General features: G+C 40.0%; 1 long non-coding RNA gene across 3 annotated transcripts in view; it reads right to left on the bottom strand.

Moving 5' to 3' along the window:
* Positions 1–16834, bottom strand: part of LOC127600387 (uncharacterized) — a 68339-nt gene that overhangs the window by 11948 nt on the left and 39557 nt on the right. For 2 of the 3 annotated variants that reach the window (XR_007962328.1, XR_007962327.1), the window contains exons 2-3: positions 10054–10145; positions 9788–9964 (exon numbers count right to left, since the gene is read on the bottom strand). This is a non-coding gene — a long non-coding RNA (uncharacterized LOC127600387). Of the gene's footprint in view, positions 1–9241; positions 9513–9787; positions 9965–10053; positions 10146–16834 lie in introns of those variants that run through there. The other variant, XR_007962326.1, reaches the window with a different exon arrangement.

The following is a 16834-nucleotide window of genomic DNA, read 5'->3' as shown; positions in this document are numbered from 1 at the left end:
TGTCTATTTTGATCATATTCACTGTGCGACCCTCTTTTAAATCAAGATTAAGTAAAGGACTTCAGCCAAATATGATGTTTTTCATATTCATTTCTGCTCGAATTGTCATGCTTTTATCCAAACTGACATTTAAATGGCCAGATCTCGGTGGTCTTATTACCAGCCATATCTAACTCTCTCCCCTTTAATCCCCTTTGAGATGTGAACAAAAGGATAGGAAGTGCTTTACTCTGACAAGTCAGACTTCACTTCACAAGAGGAATTACTGCTTTTCATTTTCTGGCACTGAAGCGTTTTATCGAGGTGCCCCACTACTAGCGTAACGATGAACTTTCTCACTTGTGTATGACTTGAACCGTGCATAAAGACTCGATTCACAGTGGTTGAATATGAAAAAATAAATAAACAAATAAATAAACCGCTGGTATGTGTACAAGTATATGTTATTTTTTTTATGCGGAAATAAACCCAAATACTGTAATTACAGTGAAAACCTGATACCAAACAACATCTACAGCTACAATTGCAAAGAAAACAAAACAAATATAACAAATGTGCTGTCTTCTTGGCTCATCCCTGTGTCCTTAAAAAGTCCAGGTGCATATGGATCAGATAGACTTTATATTGGCATTATCAGGTATGTCTTTCTCAGGCTGCAGTTATCTCTATCTTGTTATTACCCCCCCGGCCCCACAAACACACACACATACACACAAACACACACACACACACACACACACATAGGCAAAATTGTTGTTATCCTCCTGTGAAAGAATGAAAGAGAAAACCGCAATGGTCAGTGAAATAACTTGAAATTGACAACACTGGAATTTCCCATAGTGAATATTGACAAGCCAAAATGCTTCTGGGGCAATGTTGTTTAGATAGATGAGACAAGTCGCAGCAGCTACATGTTTACAGATGCAAAAGTGCATCACACGGAAGAAACTCAAACACTGTGTGTTCAGCCTGTGCTGGGCGCAATGAAATAATAAACATAAATAAAGACGATACAGGGTGCATTCTGTGGTGGAACGTGCTGCCCAGTGAAGAGAGGTTTGGTCTTGACCACAGGTAATTGGTCCCCAGGACAACAATTTGAAATACTGAACTAGAACCAACCAAAAAAGGACAAGGATTACACCATCTATGAGCCCTGATCTAAAGTACATCCGATTAAACATCTGCGGAAGGATCTGAGACAAGCAATTTGAAGAAGTCGCACTTCAAACCTGATAGCCGGAGCAATTTGCTCACGAGGAGTGGGCCAAAAGTTTGTAGGTCCAAGTATCCAATTGGCATTACAGAAACCAATGCAGTGGTTTCTCTCAAAAGGTTGTGCAATAAACATAAGAAACAAAAAGTTAAGAGTACCATCATTTTTGTCCAAGCTAATTTCTATTAGTCTGTTGTAATTTTTTTCAATAATTACCTTGGAGTCTGTAAGTGATGTCCATTCACTGATTTTCAATAAACGTCTGTTATTGCTTTTGTTAGTTTCATGCTAGTTCACTAAGCATATTGGGATATTTTACTTTCTGTGACTGAAGGTTACTATCAACATTTTTATTTTTAACTTTTGCAAATATTCAGTCATTTTGAATTTGACGCTTGCAACACATTCCAAAACAGCTGGGATACCTTTCCATTTCACAACACTCAATAAGTGTTTGGGAGCTGAGGACACAAATTGTCCAAGATTTATATAGGTGGAATGCTTTCCCATACTTTCATATTGTGTGTCTTCATGCGCCATACATTTTCAATAGGAGACAGGTCTGCACTGCTGCCGTAGTACTCACATGCTTTTCACTGCAACACCACGTTGTTGTAACATGTCGTCTGTCCTTTGAAAAACACATATGTCCATTTTTGTCTTTTTCTTTTTTTTCTTTTGACATTAATGCATCCCATTAAGGTCAACATTTGGAAAACGACAAAAATGGAAGTCCATGTTTGTATAGGACAGTGAAACTATGCATAATGTGGCTTGGCATTGTCTCGCTGAAATAAGTCAAGTCAACAAACAGCCATCGCTGCATACAAAGTGCTGTACATGGAGATATTTAACATGCACAATAAACAGTAAGACATATCGGTAATAAAGGCGGTAGAAAGCACCAAACAGCACCACTTTGCGTCGGCCCATCTCAAATGAACTTGGGCCCATAGAAGCCAACAGCATGTCTGGGTGAGTTTTGCTCTGCACAGTAGAAGATGTAGCAACACACTGTATACCCTTTGCTGGTGTTTACTGACTACTGTTTTTAATATATTGTCGCTTGAAGAATCGAAGGTGACATGCATTCAATGTTGGGCTTTGGCTTTGCCACTTACATGCAGAGATTTCTCCAGATTTTTTGAATCTGTTAATATTATGTACTGCAGATGATGAAATCACAAAATTCCTTGTAATAGTACATTGAGAATTTATGTTCTGAAACTGTCTTAGACTACCGTATTTAGTCACACAGGTATTCACAAATTGAGCAATTAGATGTTCCTTATTCCATCTTTGCTTGCTAACTGAGTCTTTCGGGGATGGAAAATGGTAAATGGTTTTACACTTTGAGTAAATAGCACTTTTTGTCACCTACAAGACACGTTAAGTGCTTTAACACTGTCTCCTCCTTCTCCTACTGATGATGCAGCATCAGGAGCAATTAGGGGTTTCGTGTCTTGCTCATGGACACTTTGACTTGGTCCCAAGGGCTGAGAATGGAATCCACTATCTTCAGGTTGGAAGGTGACCACTATACCACCAGTTAAGCTCCTTTTTTATCCAGTCATGTCATGACACTGACACTTTCTTTTCCAATTAACCTGGTCACCTGTGGAATGTTCCGAACTGTGTGTGTGTGCGTGTGCGTGCGTGTGTGTGTGTGTGTGTGTGTGTGTGTGTCTTTCTTAGTCGTCCTGTTCTAGCTGTTTTGGAAATGGTTGCAAGTGTCAAATTCAAAATGAGGGAAATTTGATTTTCAAGTCATAGTATTTTTTATTTACATTTTACACAATAACAAAAATGCAAGTCAACATATATTAACATATTTTAAGTCTACATCTAATTACCTTTAAGATGATGGATAAAACATGGAATTACCTAAAAAACTGACATTTTACAGCAATTTTAATGTTGCCAGTTTGAAATCCCCAGTTTTGAGAAAAATGCACTTTGCTCAGTTTTGGTACAAGTTCATTGCAGACAGAATGTTGGGGAAAACAATATTGACCCAAAACTTTCAGGAACTGTGGAAATGCAGCTGAGAAGTAAATTCCAATTGCAGGTCAGGACACCATCTGAGATTCTAACCTTTGAAAAGCTGATGAATAGAACAATTGAAGAGATGAAATGAAATCAAGCAAAAATGCACATTGAGTCTCATAAAAAAAAATCAGCTTTGAAGATCCCAGTCATATTAAAATTCATTTACGGATTCACTGGTGTTTTGATCACATGGGAATATTTGTTTCTGTTATAAGGTAACCGTCATTGTTAAGTAACCCCGTTTAAACATTTTCATTTATTTCTCTTCTGTCTGAACCTTAATATTGATTTTAATCTGAGCATTGAGCAGGTAACTTCTACTCTATTTCATTCTGGAGGGTGACATTGTTGGGTTTTTTTCCTTCTATTGATTGATATGTGCCTTGACATCAATAATTGGTGAAATGACGCTAGATTAAAATGCAGATGGAGATGTTAACTTTTCCTACAGGTGATCATCATGGGGAATGTTATCTCTTTCCCATGTGGAAGTGTGTGTAAAGGAAAGTCCTGGTGAAATGGGACAGGATTTATTGTGAGTGCAGGTTCTACCTCCTGACAGAGAAGTGTCTCTGTCCTGTTGCTGATTCTGCTATCAGCATACCCGGCCGGCTTCAAAATGGTGTGGGTGCAGAGGAAAAAAAAGTTGCAAGGCGAAAGGAGGCAGACTTGTACTATTTGTGAAAGAAATTCTGTCATTCCAAGTACCATAACTCTGATGGAAAGGAGGCATTTTCTACGCTTGTCGTGTGAAAGCCCGTGAGCCGCATTGAACCGGCCAAAGAGCCCCATGAGGCTCGCGAGCCGCAGGTTGGCCATCCCTGCAGTACAAGTACATCACATGCAGTACATCACATTTCATTCATTTGCGAATCAACGGGGAAAGCTCCAGAAGAACAATATTAAGCCTGTTGAAAAAATTATTATTATTTTACTGATAACAACAATCAATGAAGGCTTGAAGGGAATGAGTTGAAGGGAGTGCTAAAAAAAAGTGTCAATTAATGATTCAATTAAATTGGTTATTCTACGTCAGTGGTGAAGCATGTGAAGGGGGTGTTGGTACCGCTCATTGCATAAAAGAAAAAAAAAAGTAGACTCTCGCCTATCATCGTGAATTTTTTCACTTCATTGGCAAACAAGACAAATTAACCAAATTAACCTTCGAGAAATGAATGCGGCAGTGGCTAAATCCTGTATGATTGTACTGTCGCTTTTGGGAAAACGACCACAGGACAACACAGCTTATCAGAGGGGTGAAACACTTGACAACACTAAATCCTTTTGGGGCTTCTGGCACCATTTCCCAGCCCTTTCATCTGGCTCCCTGATGGTCCAGCTATTACTGTACTACCCCCGTGTTTTTTGAGGATACTCCATTGGTGGAGGGCCTAGAGGCTGCTGAGATCTGGGAATGCTGGCACTATCAAATAGCATTGGGCAATTAGAATTACACTGAAGAACAAATGTGGCAAACATTAGACACAACAAGGCCGATCACGTATGAAAACGTTAGTGGTTAAAATGAAAGCAAAGTTTGTTCGGATTCACGTTAAACCCTAATTAGGCTAAAGGCATTGATCTTCTGAGTTCTAAATTGTTTGCCTAAATCGCTTGATTCGTATTTACAACAACAACAACAAAAAGAAGTTCAAGATTAGTTCAGCTATATCTCAGCATATTATTTGATTTATTTTTTATTCAACTAGGATTTCTGTTATGTTATTTGCAGAAAATGACTCAAAAACAAGAAGTGAAAGTTGCCTTGGCTTATCTTTTGTTATACGAGAAAAAAAAGAGAGAAAAAAAACATAAAGCACTGTTTAGGAACTCGTGTATCATGTTATGATTACAACTCAAATGAACCACTTAGAATGCTTTTACTGTGACATGTGCCACGTGGAGTTTTCTCAGTTGTGAGAAACATGACACAGGCGGTTTCTCATGTAAGTGGAACACAACGAGAGGCCCCCATTCTACTTTTGTGGTGAAAGGTGACATAACCCATAATTCCACTCTAACCACAAAGTTCTTTGATCAAATGTTCCTCTGTCATACTGGGAAGGGGTTTCACATGACTTAAAGGAAACCAATGATGGACATAGATTTCGGGAGCTTTAATCTTGTATTTATTTTTTTTTATATTTTTAAAAAAAATACTTTGATTTGACTATCTGATTGAAGAACAACACCCGCAAAAAATAAATAAAGAAACTAAATGCAAAAAGTTATACAAATATTACTGTCATTTGTGTTTTAGTTCCTTATCAACTGTAGACGAGCAGTCGATCTATAATTGGTTAAAAGGGATGGCCCTTAATGTGCCAGGTAATAAATATATTTTTAGATGGGAAATTTTGCAAACATGCCTTAATAAGGAGCTACAGAGAGTACAACATTAAAAACAGGTCATTGCAGTCATCTGCACCACAAGTATTAGTGATCATATGAAAAGGGGATCGGCGAAAAAAGTAGAGACTGCTTATAGCTGTCATGCAGCACAAAAAAAGGAAAAAAGAAAACAGAGTGCACATTAGCATAAGTAGAAGACAAAAGAGGGAAAAAGGCGACGAGGAACAAGACACAAAATAACATTGTCAACAGGACCCCTAGTGAGGAATTCCTATTTCATTTATTTAATTATCCCTGTCAGATGGAAAAGAAGTGAGACAAAGCTGTCTTTGTTCTCCCTCTTCATCCCCGTCATGTCTGCCAATTAATTGCAGCATGTGAATATGACTAATTGTCTCTTTGCAGCCACATAAATAATCATTTTGGTCCATGCTGGAGAGGGGGGGTGGCTACTTGATTTTGCAATTTATGATATTTTACCACAATGGAATGTGCACAATTCAGGTGATCATGTTAGGAAAGTGATGCAACCGCTTTGTAGGCATTGCCCTCTGCCCCAGTCTTGCATTGAGCAGAATGCTGCTGTACTTTCCCTCTTTTGTAAACAAGAGCACTTGGAAAGGTTCTTTGTTGGGAGCGGGGATATTATCATCATAATTAGACAGACAGATTTCAGTGATGAGGTGTAATTGTATATTCATGTTTTGTTTCGGGGCTTTTTTTTTGGGGGGGGGGGGGGAGTATGAAGAGTAATGGAAGAAAACATTGGTGAAACCCAAAGCATCCATAACACAACTTTGCAGATTGTTTTAGACAATGTACAAAGTTACATGGGTTTAATGAAGGGCACTTGTACTTGAATGGTTGTAGCAAATAAATACTTCTTTTCTACTTTTCATCTACACTTGAGTGTTTTTACCCTCTCAACAAAATTCTTGAGAACAGAAGAGTATTGCATTGAGGCTTGATTGATTGATTATATATGCATTGAATGATTGTAAATTTAATTAGTGTCCTATTCACTTCAAGAGGCCTTGTGTTCTTCTTTGTCTGGAGGAAGGTCAAACTTTTGCACTCTTACTGAAAAGATATTACCATTATTTACTGACATAGGAATAACAAGCCCTTACGAAAGGATAGCGCTAAATTGATGTCTGCTATTTGTTTGATTAATTTCTTCAGAATATTGGCCAAACCTTAACACAATGGGTTCTATGTTCGCAGACAGCGCAGCTGTGCTCCAGCGTGAAAACTCGCTTATCCCGATTTTCGTGCCCGTGCAAGCCCTGATGCGCCTGTTTGGGAATTTGGTTAATTTCTCGGCGAAATGATGGATGTTCCTTTGTCATGTGCTCGGTGCACCTGAAGGTCTAGTGGCTCATAGTACACGTGAACTTCACTTCTGCTCGATCCACATGCAACTATTGGAACGGGGAGTGTAACGCTCAAGCTGCACGCAGACAGATTCTGAGCTTTGCGGACATGTCAGCGATATCATTGGATTTCACTCAATATGATAACAGTCTACATTGAACCGTTGTAGCACCGTTGTAGAAATCAATTCATAGAATGCAATATTATAATCATCTTTATTAAATATTTTTAAAATCAGTCCACTGTAATGGCACAGTGATGTCCGGTGTTGGTTGTTCGGGTGGGCACACGGGGACACGTAATATCAATGTGGAGGTCGATCTCCTCGTGCTCACTTCACAGATCTGTGATCTCCAGAGTCAGCTTTGTATCAAAATCACCGATAGAGGTCAGCTTGCAATTTCTTGTAAATATACTTTGCGCAGCATGGCTTGCCATAGGAATCAAGAAAGCCTCATTTTTATTGTGCCATGTCAATAACACTCAGCAAGACTCTTGCGTGCGGTGCTGAAAAAAAAAAAAATGGAGCCGCTTCAATTGGTGCCAAATAGTCATTTGTGTTCACGCCCACGAGAGTCCTCAACACCCTTTTTAGATGCATTACACAGCGCCCACTTAAACGGGTGTACGAAAATACCAAAACTTAGTCTAACTTACCCCTGCCAGGATTTACACTGTGCCTCAGTGCCAGACTTGCACTGGCCATGTGAATAGAGCCCAAAAGGTAAAAAATCACAACATTAATTGCAGCTTCATAGTCACTTATTATTATTATTACAAGTACATTGTCTGCATTTGTGACAATTAAATTACTTGTTTAAGTTTTGTTTTCTTCACTGCAGGAAATACTCTGGATTTAAATTGAGTTCCAGTATGTACAGTACATTTATTCATGTGTGAAAACAGAGTGTATTTACACATTGAGGGGGTAATGTAGGTCTTAAATGAGAGGGAAAAAAATAATTATAAGGTGTAGAGACCATTCATTTAGTTTTCATGTTTTACTGCAGTTTTAGTACATAGTCCCTGTGAAAGACATGTTGTTTCCTGTCTTCCGCTGGAACCAATTTTCAAAAAAATCTTTTTCAAAGCAGCCACCTCACATATAAAATCATGTTGGACTCCCAGGAAGTGAGGATGGGCGCCAGGAGGACCAGCACTCAAAATGAAACATTACTTTTTATATTTAAGGCATTTTGAACATAAACTAAATCAATGGGGTGTCTGATCTACGATTTTCAGGGCAGTTGGAAAAAATATTTGACTTTATTTTTTGTAAAGGGGAAGGCATCTTTAACCGTGTATTGTTTTTGTTTCTCTGAAAGTAGCCTACTTTGAGGAGTTGGACATGTCTCATGCAAATGACTCACTTTTCACCCTGCTCCTTCTATAGCAACGTCCACCGGAACTTGCACTACACAGAAAGATGAACCAAATCCCCAAACCAAGAGCAAAGAGGCTTGCAGTGTTTATGCGAGTCAATATTTCACCATTATCAAGCCATTGAATCACATTTGGAAATGAGTGTGCAGATCTATGCATGTGGCACATGCAGCAGACTTATCGCCGAGTACATATACCTCTTTTTACACACACACACACACACACACACACACACACACACACACACGCACACACACACACACACACACACACACACACACACACACACACACACACTCTGTGACTGACTGTCATTATTATAAAGGAACGGTAACCACACACCATGATGGTTAGTGCTCTTTTCCGTTTCCAATAAACATGTCACTTTCTTTTTTTACCCAAATTGTGAACTATTGTCTTCTCCCAAATATCCAAAGAATTATCATTTCAATGAGCAACCGAGCTCTCCCTGTGATCATTTTGAGACTTAATAACGTTTGTTGTGTGAGAGCCTGAAACTGAGATAAGCTCGAACAAACTGGAACAGCTGTTAAATCCAAGAGTTTTCCCAACTTTCCATCCATATACATTTGCATTTTTTCCTCAACAGTCAAGTGTCCAGAAAACACCTTAACAAAAGGAGTTAAAAGAAAAAACACATAATTTGCATTTGGTGTATAAATAGTTCCAGGACAAGGGCTGTTAAGTTTTAAATTAACATTTAAACAGTTGTAAAGTATGCCATGCTACCCCTTATCCCTTCCCTTAGACACCCCCCCTCCCCCCTGTCAGTCCCCACGCACCCCCTCTACTGAATCCCTTTTAGTGCCTTGATAAATATACATAAAGCTTCACACAAAGACCGTCTTGTTCCTTTAAATGGGATACTTTTTAATGGAGACATATATTTCCAGGATTATATCAGCATTCACTTGCTAATTTCTTGTTTTAATACTCCAGTTGAGGCAGTCTATGAATAAGCGTATCATCTGAATGCAGGGAACACCTGGTCCTGAGGGCTGGGCTATGAGAGGGCTTCAAGCTGACCTGCTGACAGTGCCAAGACTTCACTTGTTCGCAGGCATTCACATTCTCCCCGACATAGTCCGGTGCTGCAGAATGTGTACATGTAACTATACTGCCATTTGGCACAGCAAAATGGGAAGATGCGAAGAATGTACAAAAAAAAAAAAAAAGACAAGATACAAATGTCAATTATTATCAAGGCAATTTGCTACTTTTCACACATATTCCAACCAAGGACAGGTTGGTGTCATGAAGAAAATAATTTGTCTATAAAATATTACAATTGTCTAAATTTGTGTTTGGGATAATGGTGGAAGTAAAACAAGATCAGAGTTCAGTATGGTAACAAGAAAAACAATGAAGTTGCAGAGTTGTTTTTTAACTTACTTGGCTGCATCAGAACACCGGGGAAGAGAGAAAGAGTTGTTCTATTTTGTGGCAGAGGAGGAGAGAGGAAGGGGCACATTGGTCTATTCGTATGCATCCCACATCCACTCGACACACAATCAGGCCTGTATTGCGTTTTGCAAATTTATACCCAGGATGTTGGTTTAGAGTGTTTCCCTGGAAAAAAAAAAAAAAAAAAAAAGAGAAGGACTTTTTTTCAAGTGTCTGCTTTCATGACCAAGAGTGATTGAGGCACACAAACAAACCTTTGTTCTGAAGCTCACAGATGCAAAGCATGAGCGTGGACGTTTTGTGTTCCACCCCAGCTCACATTTGCACTTTTTTTTTTAAGAATGCTCTGAAATCAAAAGAGATGGAATCAGAAAATAAAATCTGTTAGACATTTACGTTGGAATTTGGATGATGATTAAAAATCTTTGGCCCCAGGTTTCGCAGAAAGTTACTTGACAAGGTATCCCAAGCGTATAAACAAAAATAAGTGTAGCATCCATTTACTGTAGTTAGTTACCACGATTTTTTTTTTATTAACAGAGGATCAAGTGGGCAATAGTGAAGTCAAGCATGAGGTCCTTGCAGAAAAATACTTTCCGAATGTGGCACCAAGTGTACTCAGCCAAGTTGGGGCAGCATACAATCAGTTATTTCCCAGCAGTAAATTGAGGTTTCAGTTGTGCCATATTAATGCCAAATGTCTGAAAAAAAATATTTGTTGCAAAGTTCATAAACCTTTAAAACAATTACATTTAGTACGCCAGGATTCGCCGGATCATCATATTGCTCAAAATTTTGTGAGGAAAGGATTAATTCACTCGTTTGAATATTATTGCAGTCCAGCAGTATCATCTCCAACAGCTTGTTTCTGTCAGTGCTAATTTAAAGTTACTTTCATGATTAGCGTACTTGACATTTGAAAGGCTAAACGCACAAAACGGCAATTTTCATGTATCTGCCATTTCAACCAATAGGTGGAGGGAGCGCAGAGTGAGTGTGAAAAGGAGGTGGAAGAATTTTAGGACTCATATGTGTGTGATTGGCAGTTCCCTTGGCTCCCGGGGTTAGAGAGTTCAGAGAAAAGCCGATTATTCCTCTCCCTCAGGTCAAGCCTTCATAAATAAACAAGGGGACCGCCCGAGGCACGGTGTTTTAGTATGATTAGCATATCATACAAGCTATCGACAAGACACTTATCATATTACAGCACGGCAAGCCGCAGAGCACACAGGGGTTACATGTACAGGGCAGCTGAACATACATCTCTGTTCATTGGAAAGGTCCTCGGGGAGAGAATAAATCATATCAGCGCGTGGAGATGCCAGTGCAAGCATCTGATTCCAACTCCGTGGTGGATGTTAACAAGGGCCTTTCATAAACTGCAGCGGCGGTATATTGGCTTGTGTATTTTCCCTCGCATTCAGTGCACCAAGAAAAGATGACTTTTCTATTTCCAATGCCTTTGCGATATTTGACCAGCCTTAGTTGCTGTTAAAATGACATGATATTAGACTTTCAATGACTTAACTTTTGCTTGAATTTTTGGTTGATTCCACAGCTAAAACAAATCACCCTACCAGGAGTTCTACTAAACTGTGAAAAGAAAGGAAGAGGAAGAGATGCAGGTTTGGGACAGGCACTCGGCAGTGGATGATGAAATGAGTCAAAAATTACAATTCCTTTCCATGCCGCATCATATAACTGCTTGATGTAGCAGCAGTCGTCCCAAATCTCTGACACGCTGCTCAGATTTCAATTTGGGCAAACTTCTCCCCTTGGCTCATCTCACCAAGAACCACAATTAGTAGCTAGCCACTCCGACCAAGGAGTAGGAGCAAATGACATCCACACCTAAGCCCTCCTAAGCCAGAAGGGCCAGGGAAGCGAGCGAGCAGCCTCAATGCCGCTTGCAGTCAAGCATGGCCTCTTTTGGCGGGTCAGATGCTGGAGAGGGATGCTAACCGCTATGAGCAGTTTATTACCCCCCTGACAGCCAGACCTGTAAGAGGTAACCAATTGGGGGAAAATAAAGTAGCCAAGACAAGTTTATAGTGCAAGACCTGGATTTTTGGATTTATAGTTTTCTTACCTAGGCCTCAGTGCAGTAACCCAAAGCAATCAACGGAATGGAGCTTATGTCACCAAATGCCACGCTGACATAGATCGTATAGCAAGAGGTGAGCCATCCTAAATGGAAAGCAAAGGTTAAAATTGATGCAAATGTAGTTTGTGTGTCCCACATAGCAACGGCCATTCGTATTCCTCATCACTCCGCTGCTTATGTTTCCAAATGCAGGATTCCCATTGCCCCTTTTGATGCCATTCACCAACCCCCCCCCCCCCCTCTGACTTTGATACCCACCCCCGTGTTTCCCCTTCCCGTCGATGCAAATTTTACTTCACACGTCGTGACAATCTGCTGGGTACTCTGTGATTTTACACGACCAATTAAGGCCCACTTGGCAGTTGTGTGAACAGTTTCATTAGAGGAGATAATATTGCAAAGTGAAATGATAAGCAATCATTATGATTAATGCAGAGGCATTACATTGCCCGTTAATGAGGTGTAAATGATCTCATTATTTTTGAAAGAGTACAGATTAGATTAAAGCGGAGTGGACAGCACTCCTCTGTGTTCAGACAAGTTAGTGTTAATTAGGCCCAATCTCCGGGAGCAAATGAGCCGCAACCCTTTGGTAAACAATTAGGCTTCCCATTGCCCAGGGCAAGATGGCCAAGGATAGGCAAGCTAATAGATAGATGACTGGAGAGACGGATGTTGAGCGAGTATTCAAATCTAAATCTGTGTCATTGTTACAAATTCTCATCGGGAATGAGACAAATGATATGGGTGATGATCTTGGCGGATTCAATAATTAGCAGGAAGATCGTACTGTTCAAAAAAAAAAAAAGTAAGCGAAATATCTTCTTAATTTGATTAATGCATGTTAACAAAACAAACAACCCATATTATTTTAATAATCAGCACACCCAAACAAAAATAAAACTAATCTAATCCTGGAGTCACATTTTTGAAAGATTTTCGATCTTCTGATATACTTTGTCATAAGTCAAGTGCAATTTATTTACATAGCCCTTTATCACAGAAGATTCTCAGAGGGCTTTGTTGATGCATTTGTCTCGGAGCGACTTCGAGAAAAAAAATTGCACTGTATGTCCATCCATCCATCCATTTTCTGAGCCGCTTTATCCTCACAAGGGTTGCGGTGGGTACTGCAGCCTATCCCAGCTGTATTCGGGCACCCTGAACCGGTCGCCAGCCAATCGCAGGGCACACAGAGACAAACCACCATCCGCGCTCACACTCACACCTAGGGACAATTTAGAGTCTTCAATCAGACTGTCATACATGATTTTGGAATGTGGGAGGAAACCAGAGTACCCAGAGAAAACCGATGCAGGCACGGGCAGAACATGCAAACTCCACACAGGGAGGGCAGAGCTGGAATCGAACCTGTGCACTGTGAAGTTGATGCCTTAACCACTGGGCCACCGGGCTGCTCGCACTGGATGTGCGCCTGTAAATTGTCCAACCAGAGTTGAGGGAAATCATACATGATTTGTGTGCTCAGCGTGAATGATATCTCATAAATATTTTGACACAGCCATCCAATCAGTGGCACATGGACAGAGCACTGATAATGCATGAGCAGTAAATGAGATTCCGACCTATGATATATAGAGTGAGCTGCAACCAAAGAGTTTAGACTTTATTATAGCATACTTATAAGAAATGCAATTTTTGTTGACTTCAGAGTGAGCAAGGTGTTCTGTAGGAATACTGTTTGATCTAAATGTAGTGTTTTTCTTGTTATATTTGGCAGTCAGTTGGATGACAAAATACACGAGACTGAATGCTAATGCTAATTCCTTGGCCTTCAGGACATTTTCCTAAATCCTAGTCTTTAATCGAGAAGCCCTGCTCGAGCTTCTTATAATGACAAAACAAAACAAAAAGTTTAATACATTGTTGGTAAATTTTAAAGTTGAAGCTGCATTTATTTCTGTGTTGCACTTTGTGTGTGTGTGTGTGTGTGTGTGTGTGTGTGTGTGCGTGTGTGTGTGTGTGTTTGCGTGTTTGTGAGCGTGTGAAACCAATAATATTCCTGCATCGCAACGGAAGACACATTGAACTAACATTTTTGGGAAATGTTTTCCTGCGACTCCATTGATTTTGCCTTGCTCTAGCTTTGTCTGAAAAGATATGTTCAGGTTATTCAAGAAAAAAAGTGATGCTGTAATCTTTGTGCCATAGGAGTTACGCTTTAGAAGCATAAGGCTCTTATCAGTGATTGATAATGCTTAACTCAAAAACATATAGAAGCATTAGGAATGTCAATATTTTGCTGTCGACTGAAGGTGACCCCTGGTTCCTCTGTTTGCTGTGTGTGCACAGAGGGCTTTGATGGTAAATTTGTAAGGGTGGTTATGTGGGGAGGCTATTATGGATTTGCTATCTAGCCTCAAGTGTTTGCGGCTGATTATGTGATTAAATCAATAATAATTTCTGTTTGGGCTCCTTTGCTCCTCTGCTTCATCTTCCTTTTCCTGTGTAGTTGAGCAGAACGGTGGATGGGTACGCGCATGCGCCAAATTACTTACGCAAGCCACCGCATGATCGTTTTCTTTATTACTTAAGGGATTTACTAAAAATATGGCACCAAAATGGCTTTGAAATATGGGAACAATTGGTTTAATTAAATAATAAGATTAATTAATTAATAATTAATTATTAATTAATAATAAGAATGAAACCGCACAAAACATCCGTCACTGATAATGTAGTTATATGTAATGGCCCAGACTTTTCACTTCTCACTCAGGGATTGCATGAAATGAATCGTGAGAGTGAATCGTTGTCTGTGTTTGTGTGCCCTGCACCTGAACGGCGACCAGTCCAGTGTGTAGTTCACCTTTCATCCCAAATAATCTGAAATAGGCTCAGTATACCCATCACACTGAAGATGAAAAGCAGACCAAAAAAATAAAAAAAAAATGGATGGTTGGGTAACGTTCAACAAATGTGCAAACTCCAAGATTTCCACAACTTGTCTTGTTTTATCTGAATGTCTTTTTTTTATTCATTCCAGTGTCTTTATGTAGCCTTCATACTTGGTTTGGTGCCAAAGTATGCCCAGCCATTGAGCTGCACATGCTTGCCTTTCCTGTTCTGCCAAGTTGCATGTTATGTCTAGACTGCAGGAAATGCAACATTACATTTTGTTTACAACCAACAGGAACTAGAACCAGAAGCTGTTACGAGATGAAAGGGTGCTACCCAGAGAGAAAATGTGTGTGGCTGAAGCCCCTGGCTTTGTCAACAATCGAGCCAGTAAAGGAGAGGCAAAATGGAGAAATGGCGCGGAACTGCTGTTGCTATCTGTTAGATGAACTGTTTACGCTCAACGCTGCATTCTCAACCGAGATTGCAGGTGTTGAATGAAAAGTCCCAAGTTGTGTGTTTTTGCTTTCCATTCACGGTGGCTGTAATTTCACCATGCGAGTGTGACTATAACGTACACTTAGTTTGTCTTGTGGCCGTGCGTGTTAAGTGATTGTGTGCGGTTGCATTAACTCAAAATCCCTCAGTAGCCTACGTAAATCTATGCCCAATAAAAATCAGTGCAGGCTTGAAAAACAAAACGCAGGGAAACATCTGTAAAACATTGATTTTGTAGATTGCAAACCAGCTGCATGGCTAATGAGAAAAAAAAATCATTTTTGATTCATTATCCCAAAAATTGGAGAATCTACGCTGCCACAAGGGAGCTGACAAGTGCTGCAGGCTTGATCACACAGGAGGAGGAGGAAGAGGACACGCTGCTGGAATGAAGAAACTGTCGCTTGCCAGCTTGCAAGGGGAATGCTACGAGAAGAAAAACGGCTCAGATTACGGAGATCAAAAAGGCGTTCAATATTTTCCATTCAGTGACAGATGCCTGTGTGACCCGTGGAATGTGAGTGAAACGTTGAAGTTTACGATCTCTAAATTGCACTCGTTTTTGTCTTACACAAAAGGGCTGCGTGGTTAGTCTGACCATGCAGCAACATAACATTAAAAGTACTCAAAGTAAAACACACACAACACGCACATGCTTTTATGTACAGTAATAAAAGATAACAGCTCCCATCCGTCCCTTTTCCAATCACCAACAATTTGTTGATCAGCTGTTTTCTAGCATGTCTATGTTTTTCCTAATGTTACGCTCATCAGCTGAGATAGACTCTTGCATGCCTGTGACACTCGTGTGGATAAAGCAGTTCAGATGATGCAGATGATGTCACGGGGAGTGTGGAATTAGGAACCAGAAGCAGACACGGCATAGATGTTGCGAAGTAAAAGTCTTTACATGCAAAAATTCAATGTCAAAAAACAGAGAGCAGGGCTGGATGTAGCAGGGCATGGAAGGCTGACAAGTTTTTTTTTTTTTCTGACAAGTGCTTTCTATTGTACTTGCAAATATGTTTCAATGTATTTGCCCGTCAAAAATGTTTACTTTACATGAGCAGTTCCATGCTTACGAACTGTACTTATAGGCACCTATGTTAGTAGACTTGTACCCTTGCGCTCAGTGTAAAAACAGACGGAAGTTCATTTTTGTGTCAGTGCAAGACTGGTCTAGCATATTTAGGGCATGGTTTCCCTGCATTTGGGTGTTGTGGTTCTCGCCATGGACTCATCCGACAATTTAGTAACAGAAAGTAGTCTGACTTCGATGCGGAAACCGACGTTTTGTCATTTCCGTGCAGGGGCGATGTTCTCTCGTTCAGCATGTTTGTGAATTTGATAGACACGCTACGCTTCACCCCACAGCATATCTGCAAATTTGGTTATAACAAGTACAATATATTTTTTTTTTTAATGAAGTCTATTTTTGCAGCATTGGTGGTCTAACGCCATCTGGGCATATTTGACTGAGGTACAGGCAAACCCGTCACCGTGGGCGTGCCATAGGGAGCTGTGCCCGCCCACCAAGGTGCACGGATTTCTAAAAATAAATGTGGATTATTTTT

This window comes from Hippocampus zosterae, chromosome 5, assembly GCF_025434085.1.
Source record: "Hippocampus zosterae strain Florida chromosome 5, ASM2543408v3, whole genome shotgun sequence".
Classification (NCBI taxonomy): domain Eukaryota; kingdom Metazoa; phylum Chordata; class Actinopteri; order Syngnathiformes; family Syngnathidae; genus Hippocampus; species Hippocampus zosterae.
The sequence above is the reverse complement of the archived record's forward strand: the minus strand, read 5'-3'. Positions and strand labels throughout refer to the sequence as shown.